The following is a 13,035-nucleotide window of genomic DNA, read 5'->3' on the forward strand; positions in this document are numbered from 1 at the left end:
AGCTCACGGTCTTTTGCTTCACTTCAGCAGGAGGTGTGCATTGGCCTGCATATAAATGATACATTCAGAAATCTAGCCTTAGGCTTGGAGTAGGTAGGGATGCATCTGGGGGCTCAATGTTAAGAGCAGCAGAGTGTTGGAGAAGCAGTTCACGAAGTGAGCCTGGGAAGACCAGACACCTGGAAGAAAGGAGGCTGTGTGGAGAGGGGAGGCTGGTAGAGGGTAATCCACAAGGCATTGGAGGCTGGTGTCCTGTTTAAAAGAATATCTATCTCACACCTATTTAAATGGCTAAAATCCAAAAAACTGGCAATGCCAATGGCTGGATATCAAGCCATGGGAACTCTTAATCATTGCTAGTGAGAATGCAAAATGTCACAGCTGCTGTGGAAGGTATTTTGGCAGTTTCTTACAAAGCTAGACAGAGCCTTATACAATCCAGAGCCTTATCACACAACCCAACAATTGCACTCATAGGTATCCACTCAAATAACTTGAAAACTTAAGTCCATACAAACACTGACCAAGAATAGTTTGGTATTCCCCTCAGCTCAACTAGGCTTTAGACAGATTTCTTCCTGATCCCAAGCACCTGACCCCACTTTTCTTAGAGCATTTACTTTAGAAAACTTGCAATTGTAAATTCTTTCTCTGCTCCTTTGAGATGTAAATCTTCTCTCAGCCTTTTGCCGGTTTTACAACCCAGGAATGTCTTTCTCAAGGATGCGGGAGCCATGCCATTGAGATGTAATCATCAAGACAGATAGCCCCCCTATCTCCCAGTCTCTGTGGGAGGGTAGGTCTAACATCAATAAACCAGCAATTTCAGAAGTCTTAGTCACACTGAGCAGCTTCCCTCCAAAAATCTCCCCCAACAAACCCCTCCTTTTCCACTAATGAACCCCAGCATGTAAAAATTCTCCCTCCTTGTGTTTCATTGGAATTGAGGTTGACCTCTCTCCCCAGATGCAATAGTCCTTTTTTAATTTTTTTATTTTTTATAACAATTCTCCTTACTTTTATTTTTATTTTTTTTTAATCTTTATTTATTTTTGAGAGAGAGAGACAGAGACAGAGACAGAGTGTGAGCAGGGGAGGAACAGAGAGAGAAGGAGACACAGAATCTGAAGCAGGCTCCAGGCTCTGAGCTGTCAGCACAGAGACTGACGTGGGGCTCGAACCCAGGAACCGTGAGATCATGACCTGAGCCGAAGTCAGACACTTAACAGACTGAGCCGCCCAAACTGTGATACATCTATCCAATGGAGTACTATTCAGTGATAAAAAAAAATAATAATAATGATCTATCAAGCCATCCAAAGTCATGAATGAATCTTTATGCACATGGTCAAGTGAAAGAAGCCAGTCTAAAAATACTACATACTATGCAATTCCATTAATATGACATTCTAGAACGTCATATAAGCAAAAGTTGGTAAACAGATCACAGGTTCAGGAAGAGGAAGGGATTTTTTTTTTTAGGGCAATGAAACTATTTCATGGTATTCTAATGGTGGATACATGGCACTAAACATTTGTCAAAACCCACAGAGCTTTACAACACAGAATAAATCTTAATATATCAAATTTCTAAAAATTCATTTTGGAGGTTGGGAGATCCCAGAATGGATCTGTTGTATTGTTGTACAAACGTATGAATTAATCTCACTGAAAGCGATGGGAGAACAGGATGTTGAACTAAATCACTTTGGAAATGAATACTGTCTGCAGAACTAAAGACAAAAGGAATTGTACATTAGCACTATACGATAGCTGATAAAGTTGTTTCCCATGTAACTATGAGCTAACTTGAAGCCATTATACATGAATACTGGAACTGAACAATTAAGAGAACAGATAGCAGATGGTGGGGGCTGGGTTTCTCACTGTTGGAGTGAGTGGTTACAGATAAGCAAGGAAGTGGCTAGAATGATCCATGTAATTCTACTTCAAAGTCAGAGAAATCAGTATGAACTCAGTTAATTTAATTTACATACAGGTGGATGCATACAAAAAGAAGGTGCTGATAGAGAGTGATAGCACATTGTCCATCTGAAGAGAGAGAAGGAGCCCACCAGGTGTGAAAAGCCTGGAGGAGCCTGAAGGTGCCACCAGAATGGCCCACTTGAAAGATTTGCCTGGAGTCAGGCTTGCAAGGCACCCTGCTTGTGATGGCTCATCTACTTCTCAAACTTCTGCAGAAAGAACGGGAAGACGGAGGGTGAGAGATGAAAGTGAATTTTCAGGTAGGCAAAAGTGAGACACTATACATGAAAAATACCAACCCCAGGACTGCCTGGCAACACACAGCAACCCGGTTTTAAACCCACATAAAACCCAGGCATCCATGTCCCCCTTGGCCACTGCCTGTGACTTTGTGAATACAGACGTGACTCTTGCATAAGATTTTCTAATGGCTATAAAGTTTCTTCTTGACAGAATTTAGATTCATTAGCATGGCACTCAGGACTCCAAAAATATATTTCTATTCTTGTGTGACATTCCCCAAATGTTTACTCTGTGCTCCAATCACAAGACTCACTGCTGATCCAGGACCCTGAAAGGATTTTCACATCTCCCTCATGCTTTCTCTCTGAAATATCCTTCCTCTTTTACCTCCTTGGCCTAGCAGATTTGTATGCTCCAGCCTGGTGAATGCTTCTCTTGTTTCCCTTGCAAAGTTTTTCATTAATTTCCTTGTTTTCTCGGTGATACAGTAGTCAGACTTTATTACGGTGTTGGAGATATAAACTGTCAAGTACCTCCCTTTCCTCCCCTCTTGGCTCTAACTGATTGAGAACAGATACCAGGAGTCAAATGGGGTTCACAGCCAAATAAACCTCATTAATGATAAAACTAGGCTGGAGAACATAGCTTGAATGGAGCCCTACATGAAGCCTTCTTCTCCCTGCCTCACAAATGGAAGACAATCGGTCTCTGGTAAAGACCTGACATGATCTTCTTCCACCATTCACAGGCTGAGAAGCTGGAACCGAAAGAGCCAAGACCTGCAGGCTGAGCAAGAGGCAGGTCCTACCTGGTCTGTGTACCCTCTAGAGGCTGGACTGTCAAAGAGCCTGATTCTATCAATCCAGTGGTTCTTGGCCACGACTGCATGTTAGAATCACCTAGGAGCTTTGGAAACATTGCTACCCAAACCTCACCCAAGACCACTGGCGTTTGAATCGCTGGAGGTGGGGCCTAGTGTCAATAGTTTTTAAAAGCTCCTCCATGTGATTTTAATGTGCCACCATGGCTGAGAATCTCCCAATTAGTCCAAGATGGCAGAAGGAAACGTGAACTTGACCCAATTGATAAACTAGGCTAACGAATGTCAGTGGCTTCACCTGCTTCATTAGTCAGGTTAACACTGCTCACCCCTTGGAAAGAGGTGAATAATGAATGAGTAGAGGATTTCTTTTCAGCTCTTCCCTGCTAGCTAGGAAACAGTGTTCTGTTTATCCGCTTATGGACTGAGCAAGATATGTGGGAAGAGAATAAATGTTGCTGCCCATTATTTCATTTGAATTTCACAATACTTCCTGTGAGGTATACAGGTAGGCAGAATGGTCTCCATGTCACAGGGAAGGGAAATTATTTATACATTATCATTCTTATCTTCCTCTTTGATCTTTGCTTCTTTTTATCTGATTATAAAAGATATACGTGGTCATTCTGGGTAATTTAACAAAAACAAAGCAGAAAGCAGAACATAAAAATACATAATTCTACCACCAGCCACTGCTATTATTTTGTTGTATTTCCTTCCAATTTCATTTATATTCTGCCTCTTTCCTTTCACTATATATACTTTTGTATACATACTTTTAATGACAACATAATCTTCTGCCATATGAATATACCACAACTTCTGAGCCATTCACCCAATGTTAGGTATCTAAAATATTTCCTAATTTACACCAGAGTAAATAAAGTTGCAAGTAACATCTCAAGTATAGAGCTTTCTGAATTTCACATTTTTTTTCCATAGAATAAGTTATTATAGGTGTGCCTGAGTGGTTCAGTCGCTTAAGTGTCAGCTTCAGCTCAGGTCATGATCTCATGGTTCGTGGGTTTGAGCCCCGTGTTGGGCTCTGTGCTGACAGCTCAGAGCCTGGAGCCTGCTTCTGATTCTGTATCTCCCTCTCTCTCTCCCATCCTCCCCTCACAGTCTGTCTCTCTCCCTCTCTCAAGAATAAATAAAACATTAAAAAATGTTTTTAATAAAATATAAAATAAAATAAAAAATGTTTTAAACAAGATATAAAATTAAATTAAATTAAATTAAATTAAATTAAATTAAAGTTAAAATTAAAATGGGGCACCTGACTGACTCACTCAGTAAAGCATGCAACTCTTGATCTTGGGGTTGTGAGTTCAAGCCCCATGTTGGGTTCTGAGCTGTGCTGACAGCTCAGAGCCTGCTTGGGATTCTGTGTCTCCTTCTCTCTCTCTCTGACCCTTCCCTGCTCATTCTCTCTGTTTCTCACTCTCTCTCTTAAAAATAAATTTTAAAAAAACATTAAAAACTTTTTTAAAAAGAATAAGTTATTAGAAATGGAATTCCTATGTCAAGGAATACAAAGATTTTTAAGGGTCTTGATATGTTTTTCCATATTGCTGTTTGAAAAAGGTTTTACCAACAGAAGCCATAATAATTTATGAAAACAGCCAAAACACAGGAGTCTTCTTTACTAGTGACAACTCAGAGGGTTGTCCTCACATACTTTAGCAGCAAAAAGGATTCTGCTTTTATCCTTCATTCAGGGGATGTTTTCATTCCATAAGAAATAACAGAGGTACTTCTCAAGTTGGTTATCCTTACAGTGACAGTCATTTGCTTCTCACTACTCCTGGTCAAACCTCCAAGTGATTCCACTAGAGCCTGGGTAAAAGTTGTCACTCTTCCCAAGGAATAACAAGCTTTCGTGTACTCTCCCTGAAGCCACAAAGCTCCGTAAAGCAGTCATGGCAAGGTTTACTAGCCTCATGCCACTGCTGGAGGGAAATGGGGCTCAGAGTAATTGCTATCCAAGGTCAAACACTGGTGAGTGTCCAAGCCTAGAGAGTAGCCGGGCCTCCTGGTTCTGTATCTTGGTGCTTTGCCCCCTTCACCTCTGCTGCCTCTCCTTTGTCATGCACTATATAAATGGGATGGATACATCATTGCTTGCCAAAATTATTTCAGGTGTCAGCTGAGAGCTCCCTGCCTCTTGAGATCTAGGCAAGATGGTCTAATTCCTTGTATTAGTTTGCTAGGGCTGCCATTAAAAAAATTCCACAGACTGAGTGGCTTAAACAGTAGAAATTGATTCCTTACAGTTCTGTAGCCTGGAAGTCCAAGATCAAGGTGCCAGCAGGTTGTTTTCTCCAGAGGCCTCTCTTGTTGACTTGTGGATGGTCACCTTCTTGCACATGGCCTTTTCTCTGTGTACATCGTCCCTGATATTTCTTCCTCTTCTTATAAGGACATTAGTCCTGTTGGATTAGGGTACCACTCTTATGGGTTTATCTAACCTAATTACTGTGTCTCCAAATATACGTTCTAAAGGACTGGGGGTTAGGACCTCAACATAGGAATTCGGGGGGAGGGTACAATTCAGTCCATAATATCCCTCATTCCACATCCTACGGGAATGTAAAGCACTCCTCAACATGACATCGGTTCTTGGTGGTGGAAAATAAGGGGGGAGCAAGGAGGGGAACTGCAGCTCTCTGGTTCCAAACTCTTGCTTTTACCAGATTAAACCAGCGTATTAATCTTGTGTCCGTCCAACATCTACTCTTTCCACCCTACTTCCTGTTGACATAGAAATGAGAGCCAGCTCTTCTATTTTCCAGGGTAAGATTATTCTCAGAAGCCATGTGGGTGTGTGTTAGATGTTACTAAGAAGTCCAAGAAGAGAAGGGGGAGCAACGGAGTCTATATGAACAATTTCAAATAGGACTCCAGATAGCCTTGTCCTTAGGAGAGCATGCTTACTACATCTGACTCCTGATATCTGTTCTCAACCAGTTAGAGCCAAGAGGGCAGGAGGGGTGGTTAATTGATTGTTTATCTCTCCAACACTGTAGTAAAGTGAGTAAAGTGTGTTCTGTATCACAGAGTAAACAGGAGAAGTAGTGAAATTTCACCTCTGGGAATTTTTCACTGGCTACTTCATCCTATGTGGTCCCAAGCCTAGTGCACAGCATGGGTTCTTCTCTCTTGCTCAGCCTTCCTTTATTCCTTCTGGTCCTCAACCTCTAGAATTGCCACTGGAACCCCCAAATTCTTCTCATCCAATTAGGTAGAGTCTTTGACTCTCCATAGCTCCTAACAACAATCTCTGCTCCAGACTGACTTTGAATAGCCAGACCAAACCCCTTGGGAGTTCAGTAAGAGGGAAGACCTTCTCGGGCTCCTGGGCAGCTCAGTCAGTTAAGTGTCTTGCTTCAGCTCAGGTCATGATCTCACAGTTCATGGGTTCAAACCCCATGTCGGGCTCTGTGCTGACAGCTTGAAGCCTGGATCCTGCTTCAGACTCTGTGTCTCCCTCTCTCTCTCTGTCCCTCCTTGCTTGCACTCTCTCTCTCTCTCTCTCTCTTTCTCAAAAATAAACGTTTTTTAAAAATATGGAAGGCCTTCAATTTAAACAGCTCCACTTTCCTTAGATGCCAGTCACAGTTTTAAATAGTATTTGTGTCTTCATTACTCAAATAAACCTAATGATTGTTGATATTAGTGAGGGTACATTTTTAACAGCATGGGACTGAAGTGATGAAGTTGCTAAATAAAGAATGAGGTCAGAGTCACTAAAATGCTTGAAAAAAATGTCAGCTGGGATGGATAAAAGTGCACACTGTTGATGAATCGCTTAAGAATATAAACTAGAAGCATCTGAGAAAGTTAAGTGCTACACGCTACAGCCCTACAGTCCTCGGTTTGCATTCAGCTACAGCCAGAGTTACAGTTTAGTCCTGCTTGTGACCCCCAACCACATGCCAACCACATGCCAGGCATTGTTCTAACTGGAAACAACCAAACACAATGAATAAACAGACTATGGTGCACCCACACATCGAAATATTACTCAGCAAAAAAAAAAAAAAAAAAAAGAAGCAACCCCTGATACACACAATGACTTGGATGAAGTGCAAAGGCATTATTGTTGAATGAAACAAGCCAGTCCCAAAAGATCAAATGCTACTTGATTCTATTTATTTGACATTCTCAGAAAGACAAAAGCACAGTAATGGACAACAAATCAGTGGTTTCCAGGGATTCAGAGTGGGAGAGGTTGTGATGATACTGATAAATATAAAACTGATCTATATATTACTATCATAGTAGTGGTTCTACAAATCTGTACCCATATTAAAACTCACAGGACTGGGGCACCTGGGTGGTTCAGTTGGTTGAGCATCTAACTCTTGATCAGGTTCAGGTCATGATCCCAGGGTCATGGGATCAAGCCCTGCATCAGGCTCAGTGCTGAGTGTGGAGCCTGCTTCTCTCTCTCTCCCCCTGCTCCCTCCCCCTCTCTCTCTCTCTCTCTCTCTCACTCACTCACTTGCTCTCTCTCTCTTTCCCCTCCCAATAAAATCTCATAGGACTGTACACCCTTAAAAGGTCAATATTAACTGCATATTAATCATAAAAACACTTTTTAATTCCTCAACATAAAAAATAAAAAATGCATTGACACACACAAAATATCTATATGATATGATTCCACCTGATGTTTCTTCAATCCCAAGGCTCCTCACAGATGCCCCAAAGACTACAGTACAAATATGGGAGGAGGCCCAGCAGACTGGCTTCCCATCCCCTTTCAAGTAGAATCTTCCACTCTGACTTTTTTTGTGTGTGTTTATTTTTAAAGAACACTTATTTGGAGAAGAAAAAAAAAGCTTGCTATAATAAAACCTAATGATTATTTAACATTCAAGAGTTTACTCTGTCCCCAGCACTGTGCAAAATGCTTTTTTATATGCATCATCTCATTTAGTCCTCCGTACATATAATCCCATGAGATGTGAATTCTCTTATTTTAGAGAAGAGGAAAGATGAGGCTTAGAGAGATTACTTAACTTGGCCACAGTCACCCAGACAGTGAGTTCCAAAGCAGGGGGTTGGACTATGGCAGTACCTCTTATATCCCCTGTTGCTGGGAGTGAGGTTGGCCAGCAACCCCAGTGCTGTACTCTAGAATTTATCAGTGCTTTCATACAAGGCGACGCACGTCATGGGCTGCTCTTTGTCAATGACTGAGCATGGCAGGGGTACTAAAGACAGGCTTATTCCTGGGAGATGGGCATTCCTCTCATGAGTGACTCTCAAGATTCCCCATCAACCTGGCTTTGAGAACTGTTACAGTCTTCCTCCTCCCCTCCCTCCCTCCCATCCTTCCCTCTCTCCTTCATAGAAGCCAGACGGGCAGCAGTCAGATGGCTCTCCCAGCCTTCTCTGGCTCCCTTCTCATTTACCCCAATGAACCTCTTACTCGGCATCTGTTTCTTGAAGGACCCAAACTAACACATCTTACTCCGGAAGCAAAGTTCTTACAAGCTTTGCAACAGGAGAGCAGTCTGAGTCTTTGAGATGATAATACCTAAGGCATAAGGTTGTCCTTAGGATTAAGCTCCTTGTCACAGATGAAACACCACCAGATATCCCTCACCTGGCTTATAGTGGATACTCAATAGTTACTGGATGAATGAAATGAAATGGAGCCTGTATGACCATTAAGCTAGGAGATACTTAGTAAAGGCTTATTTCCTTCCAGTTGTTAAAGAAAACAGAGGAGGGAACAAAAAGCAGATTTCCTCCAGGCATCTGGCAGTTCCCATCTAAGTGTCCATGGGACCACACAGCTATCAGCTTCTTCCTCTCTCCAAACCCAGCCAGACACAGACAGGCCTGGCTGATTCTTCCCACTTCCATCAGCTTTTTATACAAAGAAGAGTTTTATGCTGACATCCCAGCTGGCCCCCATATCTCATGAGAGTCACTTCCATGGGCTGAAAAATCTCTCTCTGAAAGAATTACTCTCATAAAGTGCTGTGAATTGGATGCTGACCTGGAGCCAACCAAAGGAATTTTTCAATACCCACTTTTATATATAAAATTTGTAACCTTTTTCTTCTCATTGAAACTAGGTGGTATTGATTGAGCAGAAATTTCAAGAGAGTGTGTTTGGGGGCTTAATAGGGGTGAGCCTGTGGTAATCGTGGCTACCCACAGTTCATTTAAGATTCCTCACCAAAAGGAGAAAATAAAATCAGAATCAATACTGCCACAGGCACACAGTTTAAAATTTTTTGTGGTGATTTGAGCAGAGCCCCCTTCAGCCACAGGCTGCTCCAATTCCCACCATGGGCCTGTTTCTCCATCATTTGTCAATCAGAGGACAAAGAAGGAAGAACCGAAGGGGGGAATAGATGGAAAGCAATTCCAGCAGAGAGATAAGACATCCAACCCAGTGACAGCAAGGAAAAGAGAGCATAAGTAAGAGCCAACCAGAGAGCAAGACAAATGTGTCCAGAGAACAACAGAGTTCCAAGTGTTCCCAGGCAATGGTGAGCAAGGAACCCTCTCTCCAAAGCTTGTGGGAAAATTAGAAAATGTCAGATCTGGAAGGGTTCAAGAGACTCTTGGTTTGAAAATAAAACTGAAGCTTAGAGGGACAAAGCAGCTGACCCAAGATCTTGAAGAAATGGATGAAGAAGGGACTAGAATCCAGTCAATCATGTTACACCACTACTTTTCTCGGGCAAAACAATCTCACTTCTTATCAGCCTCCCTCTTTCCTACCCTATAGTTGTCTGGAGGACTCTACTTTCAACTTTCTTTAAGCCTTCCAAGGCCCAGGTATCCAACAGTTATCCAGCTTTTACTTCCACTGTGCTATAGGGCTTATGGACTGGTGCATAAAGCATCACATTACTCAGAGAACCCTGTCGGCAGTGTCCGACAGGTAGAGTCATGGTGCACAGTGAGAGGATGGGGATGGGACTTAGTGTTAAGGGTTCCTCTTTCTTAGGTTGACCAAAAAAGGTGGGCCCCCTTCCAACCATAGCTTTCACATTATACCCTGAATTGTCCTCTCCACTGGCCCACTATACCCTCTTCTGATAATGCATGACTAAAAGTCCTAAAGAACTGAGATCCTCTCCCATTGGTCTTGTTCTGATTATGCACTACTGTCTTGTGTAGAGGCAGGGTGCAGGATGAGTTGATCTTTTGCTGACCAAAAGAAGCCAACTTTACATTATCTTCTCCAACTCATGAGCCCTTTCTCCACAGTCCCATTTTTGGACTGTTTGGTCCATCTAACATCCAACACAAAACTTATCACTCGGTAGAGGCACCCAGGAACTGTGTTGAATGAATGCATGAAAGGGTAAATGAGCTCACACACACACAAAAAAGTAGTGTTGCTCAAACAGTGACTTTAAAGATAGGGGTTCCTTATGATAAAATGCTGTAGGGTCTTAGAATTCTTGTGGTTGCCTTTAAAAGCAATCACATTTAGGGCACCTGGGTGGCTCGGTCAGTTGGGCAGCCGACTTCAGCTCAGGTCATGATCTCGTGGTCTGTGAGTTCGAGCCCCGGGACAGGCTCTGTGCTGACAGCTCAGGGCCTGGAGCCTGTTTCAGATTCTGTGTCTCCCTCTCTCTGACCCTACCCTGTTCATGCTCTGGCTCTCTCTGTCTCAAAAATAAATAAACAGTAAAAAATAAATAAAATAAATAAATAAATAAATAAAAAGAAAAAAAAGAAGGCAAAATAAAATCTAATGTGTTTTTAAAAAATAAATAAATAAATAAATAAAAGCAATCACATTTATAAATACAGAGAGAAAAACAGAAAAGCATGGACTTTGGAGTGAGATAAACCTCATTCTGAAATCCAATTTCTCAACAATGAGCCATGTGACCTCAGTTAAATTATTTACCTGAGTTCCAAGATATCATCTACAAGGATAGACTAATGGTACATATTTCATGCAGTTGTCATGTGCTAAATGGGATAACATGTGTGTAATTAAATGGGGGAGAACAGCAAGTTTAAAACCATTTAAATAAATGGAGTCTTACCTGGAGATAAGAATCTTGAGCTGGCAGGAATCTAAGTGAAGAGTGGCCTGGCTTAGCCAGCAACCTCATAGTAGTGGCCAACAGAGATAAAAAATAAGGAATTTTAATAGTAAATTTGAAATGACTGACATTGATGTGATATAACTCCTTCTCTCCTCAACCTTCAGTAAAGTCTTCTGCCTTTCTTGCCCCAGAAAGGCCCTTTGTAACTGGAGGGTGGGGAGGAGTCTGTGGAGGGAACTGTCCCACATCCAGGTTGGTATGGTGCTTAACAGTCAACAAGAATGATCCAACCAACACTTACTTTCAGCAGAAAAATGAGCTCAGAGCCAGAGCAGACTATGAGAACTTAAGCCTTCAGGAAATTTTCATAAGTTTGGGGGAGGGCTTTGGATGTTCCATACTTCATGGAATAGCATTTTGAATCAATTGTATCTAGATCTTAAAAGATCTGGAAGAGTCAGCTGACTGCGTTACATGTGAAATGCCTTGACATTATAAACCCATGATAAAATATTGTTTTCTTTCCCTTCAAAGACACTATTGACAGATTATGTCTCTTGAAAAGCTTGTTCCACTCTAACCGCTGGCAACTTAGAATAAATGAAAAACAAAGGAATAGGTGGACAATTATCTCAAAGAAAAACACTGTCTGTTCCACCTGGGTGCACATGTCCAGCAAATGAAAGAACACAATAGTTGGTCCATCAATTTCCAGTAACACAACATTTTTTTAAAGGCACTTGGAAACCCAGATGGCTCTCAAATAGCTGAGCTGCAGCCTTATATGAGTCCTTTTGCCATAACTGCTTTGGAAACAAGTAAAGTGCTTAGTTAACTAAGGGCAGAAAAGGAAAGACAAAAAATAAAAATACTCATTTCTTCAAGAAATAGTTCACTCAATCCTCTGGAAATCCTAAAGCTACTCTACTGGGACTGAAATTACTCAAATCATGTGATGACTTGAAGCCTGCTGGTGCACTGCTTGGGCCTGTGGATTGCGAGGGCCTCTTGCAACCATGTCTAGAGTGAGAAGGTCCCTACACAACCTTCTGTGCCCTTAGATGTCACCAGTGACATCTGGCTCCACTCTGGAGATGAAAGTGAGAAAATACTTCTCAGCAATCCACTTCCTCCTCTGACCACCACCAATGACACCAACAACAACAATCCTGAGCTTCCAAATGATGGGAGAAAGGTCAAGAAAAGAGAGATTTTCCTTCCCTATCCATATGAGCTGGACAGTATAGCCTTGCTACTAAGAAGGTCTCCAAGTCAACTTCTCCCTTCTCACAGCCCCATCCTCTTCATTCCATTATGCAACTCTACAAATTTTATTGATTGAGCACTTTCTATGTTCCAGGAACTGTGCTAGAATAATAGGGATCAATGGCAATCAAAAAATAAGACACATGGGGCGCCTGGGTGGCTCAGTCGGTTAAGCATCTGACTTTGGCTCAGATCATGATCTCCAAATTTGTGAGTTCAAGCCCCACATCAGGCTCTGTGCTGACAGCTCAGAGCCTGGAGCCTGCTTCGGATTCTGTGACTCCCTCCCTCTCTTCCCCTCTCCTACTCATGCTCTGTCTCTCTCAAAAATAAACACTAAAAAAAAAAAAAAAAAAAAGACACTCTCCCTAATGTCATGGAATTTAACTAAGAGAAAAATGAAAAACATCTTGATGTGGGAGCTCCCCACCGTGCTGTGAATTGGGATTCATTTTATTAGCTATATCATTGCCGGTAAAACATGTCAACCTTAAATTAGCCAGTTCTTTTACTAGCAAAGTGAGTTTATTCAGGAATAACACAGGAATTGCAATTTGGGACAAGCAAACTATGGAGAACCCACAGGCAAGTCTGAAGAGACCAATGGAAGGCCAGCTTTTATTAGGTTTTAGGAGGAAATTGATTGTTCTGAATAAAAGTTCATTGGAGAAGGACAAACGTTTG

Source organism: Prionailurus viverrinus, chromosome E1 (assembly GCF_022837055.1).
Source record: "Prionailurus viverrinus isolate Anna chromosome E1, UM_Priviv_1.0, whole genome shotgun sequence".
NCBI classification, from domain to species: Eukaryota; Metazoa; Chordata; class Mammalia; order Carnivora; family Felidae; genus Prionailurus; species Prionailurus viverrinus.